General features: G+C 36.3%; 1 protein-coding gene across 3 annotated transcripts in view; it reads left to right on the top strand.

Moving 5' to 3' along the window:
- KCND2 (potassium voltage-gated channel subfamily D member 2) overlaps positions 1–12,201 on the top strand; it is a 265,435-nt gene that overhangs the window by 134,768 nt on the left and 118,466 nt on the right. The gene's annotated exons all lie outside the window — the stretch shown is intronic.

Genomic DNA, 12,201 nt, shown 5'->3' with positions numbered 1-12,201 from the left:
TGGTAGCAGAAATACGATGTCAGTGTTTGTCAGTTAGAGTAATTTTTAATTGCTCCTTCTTTATTTTTGCCTCAGAAACAGAATTTACAATTAAAAAATTTAAGACATGCATTTCTCTCTAAAATGAACATAAGTAAAATGTAACAACCACACCAACTCTTCTTTACATTAAAAAGCCTGCGGTAGATTTTACCCCAGTACACACACACACAGAAATCCCCTATCCCTACTGGATTAGATCATCTCTAAGGACAGCATTTTGCATCTCTAGAATAGCTGCTATGGCTTCAGCCAAAATCCCAGTCCTTTTAGCTAGTTGCAGTGAAACACCCAGTTTGATATATCCAGCCTGTTGTGATTGAGTGACTTCCACACTCAGGCTGCCACATAGAGGAAAGAAGAGTTGGAAGGAGGGGGAGGAGGCAGAAATCTGAGGGGATTCCAGTTGTCATTCAGGAAGAAAAAGAAAAGGCATGGAAGCAGCTTTGCAAATTGGGAAAGTATTCAGAAGCTAGACAGGAGTAAAAGATACCGGTGCGGAAGTGATATGAAACACCTCTGAGCAGGAATACCAATCATGGAAAAACCAAGGACAATGTTTAATAAATCTGGGACTGCTGCTTTTCATTCAGTCTTCACTGTGCTCAGATCAGAACTGTGGTATCTTGAGAGATTTGAGCCTCATAAGAGCTGTTTGGAACTTGCTAATAAGAATCTGTCCTACAAAGGAGGAGGCGTTAATGGTACCCTTCTTGAAAAGGGTAAAAGATAATGCATATCTATGAAAAGAATTCACAGATGCAGCAGAAGAGTGCATTAGCTTTGGATGCTGTCCTAGGAGAGGTTTGCCAGGATGATATATAACTACAAAAAAAGGGTTATATTTTTAAATACAGCTGACAGACACTGAGGGTTATTTGTCCCTTTTCCACTAAAGTGAGGGATAGCCCCTTCAGAAATAAGAAACAGAATGAGGTTCTGCTGTTTCTTCAGAAGTGCAATTCCCCACCATGGGTACTCTTGAAAGACCACTCCTGAAGGGTGAAAATTACCTTAGCAAAGAATACAGTCACCCAAATAGTTCTAAAATGCCGGGTAAGTGAGCCAGACGAGTATTGTAGATGAGTAAATCCCACCCTGATAGCCATATTCTCTCTCTTCAAAGTAGGGAGGGAACAAACTGCCATTTATAACATCAGCATTACTTTACGGGAAGTTCCTATATACCCTGTGACTCTGCTAATGCACATTCAAGGCAGCTGTTGACAGCTTTCTTTGACAGTCACGTAGGGTGAAAGGCCTCAGCTTCTGTGAATCAATATCTTACCATTTGTTCAGAGGCATCAAAGCCTTCCATGCCATAGAGGAATTGGCTGGAAATGCTACCAAGAGCTTGCTGCAGCTGGGGTCCAGCAATGTATGAAAGACATACTTAAACCTACCCAATAAAATAAACTGCCTTAAGCATGGAAGAAACATTTAACAGTAAAGTAATCCAGTGAACATAATAATGGCAATTAATCACAAGCTTTAAATATATGTGTTAAAAGGACTTCTGTATTAGGACCTGAGTTAGTTTCTGGGTTACCCCATAGAAGGGAAGATACAGGGGTTTTTGATAATTTCGTAGTAGTCAGCTTCAAATCTCGCGTGTAGAAATGCCCTTGTGAGTATTTATATACGAGTTAATAAAAGAATGAAAACTTGCATGGTCTGTATATAAAATAACTAAATCAAAAGCACTGTTTAAAAATCAAAGGAAAAATATTTCCTGCTCCAGTTAAATTAAACTCAATTGGAACCTATTCAGTCACCTTCATAACTATTTAAATGGTGATTGTGCAATACTTACATGATCAAAGTTAATGTAATATTTATGCAATCAAAGTTAATGTTAAGACATATAAGGATTTTACAAGATGAGCTGTGAATATAAATGAAAAATTAACATAATTATTAAAGATCACAATATTTGCATAGAGAAAAAATATTTTTTCAATAGTAACGGTTTGTCTCTTTAAGAGGATTCTATATATTATTTATTTTATGTGAAAGCTTCCGTATGTCAGCTTATGATTTGACTTTTTTGACAGAATTTTTGAAGTAACAGCAGTAAAAAAGGTGTGGGTTTATTTTTAATAGAATGATATTTAAGCAGACAATTCTGTCTTCAGTGGTTTCTACTCAAATCTTGAGTCCAATCCACTTGGGTCATTAAACTGAACAGGAACAAAACAGGCTTCTTAAATGTCGCCTTGCCTTTTAGATTTACATTCTATATTGATGCATTTTATGAAGTTGCCTTGTCGGAGTGAAAAAAAATCGAGCCAAAAAGCCTGAGGGAGCTGTATGCAACTTCCCCAGAGCCAAGGTCCGTGGTGGGTCTTCCTCTCCCTGTTCTGGGTAGACTCTTGCTCAGCTCCTGAGACAGCAGCCATCAGGGAAGACTGAGCTCCTCCAGTCAGGGCCAAGCGTGAAGGTTGCCTGTCACATAGCAAGCAGGGAAGAGATGTCATTGTGCTCAGCTTGTCACACCTGCAGAAAAGGGGAGAAATTTTTCACATCATTCTCTTCTCTTGCACTCACATGCCAAGGAAATATAATCAGGCTTCACTTGGTTTTGAAATACAAGCAGGGAGAAGCCACAAATTTGAAATCTCACTGAACGAAAACTTTGCAAAGATTTTGTATTCCAAACTGGCATGTGAGATTTAGAATATCGGAAAAGTAAGAGTTTGTGTTCCTTTGTAGGAAGCTCAGAGACTGTTTATCCATTCTCAATTAGTGGTGATAGAAAAACATTTTAAATTTTTCTCATTATTTCTATTAATTATGTTCTAGCTGTTCTAATTGCCTTTTGGATTTGTCCCAAAAGACTACTTCTTAAACATCCCAAACATCCTCCACCATTACTAGAATTATTTAGATCTGAGGTCTCTCAAAACCTCACCAAATATCAAAGAAAGATGTTGCCTGCATTGATGTGGGCTTAACCATTCAGTACAAAGAGGATCTCTGCTCATGTTTCCACATCACAGACAGAAACTATTAGCTGTGAATATTTTAAATCAGGATTTGTGTAGAGCTGGGGTGGCTTTGTGGCTAAACTAAGTGACATGCTTCAAAAGTAGTGGCCATTGAAATAGACTTTGCAATTCATGTTTAGATAATGAATTCTTAAGAGCTGGGTTTCCATGAGGTGGACCCATAATGTTGACATATTTAAAGATACTTGGTAATGGTAAGGGTGAAATGGGATTCTTAATTCTGTGGAGATGGTTGATATGGTTTATGCATATGTATAACTGTGTAGATAACATAGTGTATTCTCATCATTTTTACCAATAATACTACCAGCAAACCTTCTGCACGTGCATTTGTAATGCTACTTTTGAATATTACAGTATTATAAGGACGACAATTCTACTGTGCTCAGACAAAAGAAATAACAAGAGGGTGTTCTATAACTGTGTAAGTTATGAATGCCATAGTTATTTCCAGAGATTATCTTTGTCCTCATGCAAATTATTTATTTCGTGCCTACTTATAGTGTAACCTTTAAAATTAAATTGAAATTATGGAATGCCTTAAAGCCTGACTATCATGTACCAGCTGTCTCAGTCAGCTGGCTCGTCAGTCAATATAGACTGCAAATCACAACTATATTTGATCTTGATTGGGAGGCTATTTTGGGAATTGTGCCGGTGTACATTGAACAAGTTGTGCTGAAGAGATCATACCCTTTGTAACTGGTGATGACCACAGAAATAATCTCAGCTACACAAGGATGACTGGTGTTCTGGTGTTTAAAAAAAAAAAAAAAAAAAAGAAGTGCCAGCCAAAAAGCTTTCAAGGAAATTCCTGTAACCAATCTGCAACCTATTTTTCTCCAAACATTCTGTCTTCCTGCTTTCGTTTTCCCTCCTCCTCCCCCCCCTTTTTTTTTACTGCCTTTCCTAGATGTCTTGAAGCTCTTGCTGGCCAGCCACTGGGCAACCTAGGCCATGTTGACTGGACGTTGTCTCCTTCCTTTTTAGCCAAAAATCTCTAGCAAAAACGTATTTATTTTTTCTTAGGGAAATAATGCATCACAGGCTGCTGCTCTCTATCACATCACTGTAAGATTTTAATGTCACACTGGAAGCTTTGTTTTAGGTATTATTTCTTTCTTTTGACTAATTTACTAAACATACACTAAGATTAATTAATGTGCTGATCTCTGTTAAGGTCTATTACTGTAAACTAACTGTTTTTTTGTGGAGAAAATGTTTGGGGGAACTTCTTTTCAAATGAAAACATAAATCATACAGGTGGTTTTTTCTACGCATATATTCACCCCAGTTAAGTGGTTCAATTTATGCCTCAATGGCTAAAACACCCTTTTTCTATAGCCTTGACAAGGACAGTCACCCTATCATACTGTATTTTGTTGCTGGGTCACTTTTTTAATCCCCATAAACATTACAAATATCTCTGTGGCTTTAGTACTGTTCAGATGCACGGAGTCACTCAGACTCATTTATGCCCCAGCTGGTTCCCTCATGCTTTCAGCCGATTTTCCAGTATGCACTTTCATGATTCCATCCATAACCTAAAGGTACATCCTGTAAGTACCTGCCAACCTGCCTTGCTGTTTTCCTTCAAATCACAAATTCTGCCTTTCCTTTGCTGCAATGCTTATACAACCCCTGACAAAACTGTTGTCACTCACACTGACTAACGCTACCATGGTGTGCCTTTGCACCTACCTCTCTGTCTGCCTGCACTTCGTGACGAGCTATCTTAAATCTAAATTGCCTGCTGCTGTTCTTCTGTTTGCACAGTCCCTAGTGCAGTGCACATAGGAACCCTGCCTGTGCTGCTTTGAGGTTTTATACCTACAATGAAAAACAATAATAAAGAACCTAATACTTGGATTATCTTGCTAATAAGGAAAACAGAAGGTGGTATTATTGTAACAACACCATTTTCTTCTTAAATGCTATGATAGTTATTTCTTTTCTGGGTTTGTTTGAAGAAAATCTCATTTTACCTTGAAGCAAATGAATTATATTTCTACAGAAGTTTGTCTATGGATAGGATTTACCACAAAAATTGTTTTACTTAAATACTTCCATCTTCTGATTTTAATTCAAAATTTAGTGTAGTGCTTTGGGGGGAATGAAATGTAACATAATACATTGTCTTTGATCTCTGTTTTCTCTGAGAGAAAAAAAAGGAGGAAAGAGGTAGAGCAGTATTCACTCTGGAGGTGTGCGTGTCTTCCTCGTTTCAAAAATATCATGTACTGAATCTCTGCTCCACATGTCTCTCAGAAAGCTGCTTGTTCATGGCACTTACCCAAGCTGCTTTCCTCATTGCTGAACTCAAAATGCTCTTGCACCTTGGCATGGTTTCAACTATGTCAGTTAAATCAGAAAGAGGGAGAGTCAGGCCAACAACAAAAACACCTTTCCTGGAGAGATATGATGTTGACCCAGAAATAGCACTGAGCTGCCAGAACATCATTGCTACATTCAATTCAGTTTTAATAGAGGGAGAATGATCTAGTGGTAGCTGTGCACATTCAGTCATTGTTGTGTCTCCTGCTGTCATGGTGTGTGCTTACTAGAAGATTTAAATAAGGAAAAGGAAAAATAATGTGTAGTATATTAAATGTTCTGCTTGCTACTCTGAAAAATAGTATACTGAAACATTTAATCACTGACAAGCATCATTCTTTTATTATTAATAATCCATATGGAAAGTAGATTGCTCGCAGTAGAATTTTTTCTGAGTTATTTTAACTATGCATTTTAATACATTTGGGTATAATAAAAAAATAATGCTTTGGTCTGCAAAAATGCAAATATTGAAGCATATTATAGTCAAGGATTTTACAGCAAAGGTTCAGAATAGATTCAAAAGGCAAAGGACATGCCTTTTTATTCAGGATTTACTTAAAATTCTTCAAGTTGGCAACAAATTTCTCTTGCGTGTTATTTTTTTTTACATTATTATTGTCACAGTTGTGTGAAGTGTCAACAGGCTTTTCATAATATCTATTATATATGAGAAATACACAGAACTTACTTTAAATCCTAAATGTGGTAAACATAAATGAGGTAAGAAAGAAAATTATTCAATTAGCAAGGGTTCATTTTGTTCTTAAGTACCCCAACAGTATTAGGTAGTATTTCAAAAACATTCATCTTTGGCCTAACTTTATTTTCAGTGATATCAGCTCAGCTCATAATCTTGCTGAAGATGCAAATGAGGAGGAAAAATTACAAAGTCAAAGCTCAACAGAGTTTTATCAGCTATTTTGGTATTTGTATCTCCTAATTTTGAGCTGTCAGCTCAAATTTTTATGCTAATCAAAAAGTGCATTTTCCATTTGTTAAATTATTAACCTACACTAAACTTAGATTAATTCAATTTAAATTTACGGCTTGAGAATCCATGTTGTCAGCAGTTAATGTAGAAAAAGATGAAACCATTAAGTTCATATAGAAGTCTGAGTGAAAATCGTTTATGTAAATACATGATTGAATATTCTTGTTCTTCTCAGTCAATGGCCAAAAGTGGAAAATGCTAAGTCCTTCCTAAAGATGGTTGTTGCTTTGTTATTCACAAACTGTATGACACAGTTAAGACAATGTTTGTGTGTTCACATCATGTAAGCATAGTGTTCATTTTAATTTACAAAGCAAGAAAAGGAGTTTCTTTAATTTTCTCTTGAAGTTCCATCTTTGATGGGACAGTGTGACACATCTGACTGCAATGTTCATAAATTGATAAACGTGTTGCTCTGGGATTTTCATATCACCAGTTAAAATGAAATGTGTACCTGTTCTGTATGTTCATGGAGTTTAAGTTGAACCTGAACAGTAAGAATATATTTAATAGTCTGCTTCAATCGTTCTGTGTCGTTATGTATTACTAAAGATCTCAGAATTTGTCAAATACATTCATTAAACATGACACTTGCAAGGACGGAGTACGGTTTTTCTTGTACTAGATTTCCATTGGGAACAGCATATTTCATGGTGAATTTTTCTTGATGAAGTGATAGCAGTGTTGAGCTATTTTAAAATATATTTCCCATTTTTCTACAGTGCTTATAATGATTGGAGGCTAATGTAAATGTCACTCCCCATAAAACCGAACTTTTAATGAGAGGAAATTAACTGATTCAGTATTGTTAGCAATATAATTTTAAAAGTCTTTAAGATGCTGATTCAAAAAATCTTTCATTAGGAGTCTATTAATATGCATAGCTTTAATCTTCCTACCTTAGGTTTCTAAATTGTCTAAGTATACTCTCTAAAAAAAAAAAGACAAAAAGGACTTGTTTATATAGGCTACATCTACAGTATTTTGCTTTGCCTCTGTCAAAGTACATATGTCTACCACACAGTGTGTATAATTAAAGTGAATATTAATATATATTTTTATAGGCTATGCATATGTTGTGCCACATCCAATTTGTGAATTGCAAAATATTTTCACTGATCTGAATACTGGATTATTCACAGTAAGACATTATTAGTGGGGAAAATGCACCAATGTAGTGAAAGCTTGCTGCATAATCATTAAGAATTTTGTCATTTCAGAAATTACACCAAGCAGGGAGGGAGTGAATACTCAGGTGGCTTCATGATGTTTTGTATTGGTTCTATGTAACAGAATAGTATTCAGGGTATACAGCCTTTGAAAGATTGATTTTGTATGTCTGGCTGTCATACTATGTATTGCCACTTTTGTTGTTAGACTTTATCTGAGAGGAGGAAGATAAACGAGACAAATAAGCGTGAATGGCGAGAGAAGAAAGTTCCACAGGAATACTTACAGCAGATAACATATTGTCCTCAGAACCGGTGGTTTATCTAACAGGCTATGTTTGTGCAAAAACTGCATCTATTTAATGTCCCAAAAATCTTCACACTTTCTGATAAGCATACTGATTCTCCCTGGTAATCAATATACCATTGAGTAATAACAGCCTAGCAAGGGAACATGACTAATCGTGCCCATTCATGGCTGTTGCAGACTGTGAATCCTTCTATAATAGCTGATAATTTGGGGTATCTGGAGACCAAGAATGATGTTTAACAAAACACACTAACTTTTTATGGCATTTTCCTATAGTACATGCATCTCATAATTGTACAGGAAGGAAAAAAACCCTAATTATTAATAACTAATGATAAGAACTAATCAAGTAATATATTAATTAATTTTATTCCATTTCCCATGGTAATATTTCCAGCTCATTTATATTTGATTTACATGAAGTATAAATGAACCTTAAGGGCTGTATTAATTAAATAAGATGAGAAACTTAAAAAAACAGAAAAAACAAAACTACATTATGATTACAAGTAAGAATTTACTTCATCTCAGTCTTTTCCTAATTCCTGTCATACTATTAGGTTTCTGTACATTTGGGGTTAAGACACAGAAATGACAGGCACAAAAATTCAAAATTTGGATCCTCTAATCGTTACTCTCCTGTGAAAGGAAGTTCTGCAGAACCTTCAGTTCTGGTGCTGGACAGGTTTTAAAATTACTGAACACCTTGTTCCTAATACCCAGTGATATTACTACACTGGAAAATCCCCCTGTCTCTTCTTCTAGAATGGTGCCATCAGAAGGATTGTCATGCTGTCTTCCTCTCCCAAGCCCTTCTTATGCATAGAATATTTGCCTAGTAATTGGGGTGTCTTTTCTCAAATCTTCACTTAGCCCAGGCAGGGAGAAGACCCAGACCAAACCACCCCACATCTGAGTTAGTCTCCATCCACTGGGCTAAAAGGCAGTAGAAGCTGGCACACTTCCAGTTTTCTTTCAAAATGCTATGCACTTTATAATTAAATAGATTTTTGCTGTGTTTTAAGGGTGATCCAACCCATCAACACTTGTGAGGTATCATCTAGTCTGTATTTCCACTGGGGCTATTGCCAGACAATGTGGCATGAAAGCCATTTAAACAAGCCCTGTGTAGGGCTTGTAGTCACAGAAACATGGCTGCTCAGGAGTTTTCTTAGTAGATATTTAAGTGCCAGAGCTAGAACAGTGTTTTTAATGTATGCCCTTTGCACTTTGTTGTCAAAATGACATTTGGATTCTAAGCTGCTGTGCAAATCCTAACCTTATAGTGCTAATCTTAACCTGAATCCATTTTTCCATGTCACTGTAAGGTTACAAAGAGCTAATAAAGGAAGCAAGTGAAGTGTCAATATACTAAAGCCCTGTTTGTTCTCTTTAAAACCCATTACACTGTTAAAAATCTCCCTATGACAAAAGGAATTGTCAGTCTCAATTAGCACTATTTTTTTTTTTGTCTTTTAAACCACCATGTCTGCTTCTTCTGGATTTAGGTGTTTGCAACAGAGATACACAAAGGAAATTGCTCTGTTTACCAAATTCCTTTGTAGTGCTTCATACAATTCATTTCTCCCTGGAATAAGACAAGACTCCTGGCAGTTATTATCTCAGAAATAAAGCACTTCCATAATATTTCTTATTACTCTTGAAGCATGCACAACCAAAGTTCTTGAAGCATTCCTGGAATCATGATTTCTGAAAATTCTTCTCAGTCTTCATCAGCCTCGTTAGGTGACTTTAAATGATTCTGAATATAAAAAGTGTATCAACAGTTCCACCTGAATTCAACTGCTATGAAATAAAAACTATCTGTTAGAATACTGACGTGTTTTAAGGGGAAAAAAATTGAATTAGAATTATGCAGAGAGGGTTATCTCAACCTTGTAGTGGAAGCAAGTTAACATTAAGAAAAAGTATGAATAACCAGTAACTTCCTAATATTTTTTAAAATTCTGTAAAGAAGTTTACACCTGAGAAAAATTTTTGCTAAGTTAATAATAGTTTTGATTGGAAGTGTGCAGCCACCTATGCCACAAGGATATGGTGCCATATTTCTAGAAGCAGCTTTGTGTCTGTGTCTATAATACTAAAAATTACATACCTGTAACCATTCTGTGGCCCTAAAATTTAAAGGCATGGCGCAGCTCACATTCACACAACTAAATTTTTCTTCTCTTGTAGAGTGGTGGGAAGAATGTGTGGAACTCGTCATTCCCTGCACTGTTGTCTGGCACTCTGTGGGACTGCTTGCACTGGCACAGCCCACAGCTGAGCCAAGAACAATGGTAACAGTTGGACAGCACACATGGTCTGGGGCAGCTTCACCAGGGCCACCTCAGGGCCCCTTATTACTCAGTAGTAGAGATGTCATTCTGAGGCAAACTTTGTCCTCAAGCTATGCAACAGTAATTCCCTTTTCATTTGGAAAGCTTGATGCAATGTATTTAAAACCTGTATTTCTCAATCCCAACACAGACATAGCACTAGAGTATTCGAGTAACATTAGTGTCCAGTAAATGAGGAGGGAAGAACACATATGGTGCTGATATCCTTTCATTTTACAGTCAAAACACCATCATAAAAAAAATTTCTCATAGCCATGTAGTCCTAAAATCTTATAGACTCAGGATTGCACCATCAGGCTTTGCACTATTCATTTCCATGAATTTTTTTTCAATGAAAATTTTTGGCGAAGTGGAGTAATGAATTCTAAGACTATCATGCATTGAGGTCTCGGTGAAGAATTAGACGTAACTATGAACAGTATATATTTATAGTTTTTAATTTTAGACTGAAGTTGACTTTGCCAGTTGTCACTCAGTTAAAATAAATACTCTTAAGCCTTACAAATCTCACAGAGCTCAACAGAGAGCTGGCATGGTTTACATTGGCTAAGTTAGGTCTATAGTGAAACAAATCTGGTTTAAGTTTTACAAATATTCAGATTCTTGCACACTTATTGTCTTTAAACTAGCCTGTTAGATTGTGATCTCAGACTACTCTCTTTCTCACATGGATTTTTTTTTTGTTTTTGCAAAGTGTTTAATCAAAAGAAAACAGGAATTTGATCTCTAGTAATTGAAGACAATTTTCTGAAGATGGGAGTTCTATGCAACAGTTTGTTTATTGATAATAAATAAGCACAAGGACTTCAGTGATACATAGGTTCAACATATTCCTCTAGTAGAAATAACAAAAAAGATGAGAATTCATATTTAGGTCTATACATTGATCCACATTTTGGGTTTTTTCCAAATACACCTCCTCACATTGTTATGATGGATCTTCTGAGTATTATGAAATAGTCCAAGCATCTAGCCTGCAGCATAAAGCTGAGTGCAGTTTTGAATTAAGGTAAATTCTAATGACTTTCCTACCATATAGTTACATTCAACACAGACTTAACCAGTGACAGCTACATGTTCGCACAGTTCCCCTCCAAGTTATTTATGGCAGAAGTGTCATGAGAGGGCTAAAAGCTGCCAAAGTCATGACTTTTTCATTCATGTCCTGTGCAGTCACTTTTGAGTGTGTCTTTTAAAATTGATGGAATACTTGGAGAGGGTAATTTTCCTGGCATTTTTTGGAAGATGTTCAGAGGAAGGGAGAAGTGTCTGACAACTGGTCCGTCTGGTCAAAGGTTAGAGACGTGCTCATTCCAGTAATGTGAGAAATTAAATAAAGCATATGAATTAATACCCCTGATTAGGTGGCTGGGCTATAAGGTACAGACCATACAGAGAAAGGGTTGCCTCTAAGAGCAGTATGTAACTATACACGTGTTCAGTCAGGGTAAGTTTTGTTTACATCAAGGTGATGTGAATACCCTGGTGTGTCAAAACTTGTGAAGTGCCTTCCTCATGACACAAAGAAACACTTTCACACATCTTGGAGATTCCTAATCTTTTAGAATTAAGTGGTCTCTTGGGTCACTGAAGCTCAGAGGCAGGTTGGTCTTTTGCCTAAATGTTTAAAGAATTTTACCCCCTCTGAAGATCATCAATTTTCCAGTCATTCTGATAGTATTTCTTTTCTCCTGAAGCAGATAATTGTTGCTGAGTGTATTAATTTTTGCTTCCTACTTTGAAGAGATGGCATAAGTATATGAAAAAAAGAAATCAACTGTCTTTGTGGTAGGTTCTTATTCTTTTTCCACTGATTTTCAGTGCTCATATTGTTCTACATGCAAATTTTAAACAAAATACTGGAATATCTCCCAAAACTTAATTTCAGCTTGTGCTGTTGGCAATCTGCTGTGTTTTGGCTAGTTACATAAGTCATATGACACTGTTTATGTTAAGTCATATAGCTTTCTTGGAATCAGGATACATA

The sequence above is a fragment of the Corvus cornix genome, chromosome 1A, assembly GCF_000738735.6.
Source record: "Corvus cornix cornix isolate S_Up_H32 chromosome 1A, ASM73873v5, whole genome shotgun sequence".
NCBI classification, from domain to species: Eukaryota; Metazoa; Chordata; class Aves; order Passeriformes; family Corvidae; genus Corvus; species Corvus cornix.
The sequence above is the reverse complement of the archived record's forward strand: the minus strand, read 5'-3'. Positions and strand labels throughout refer to the sequence as shown.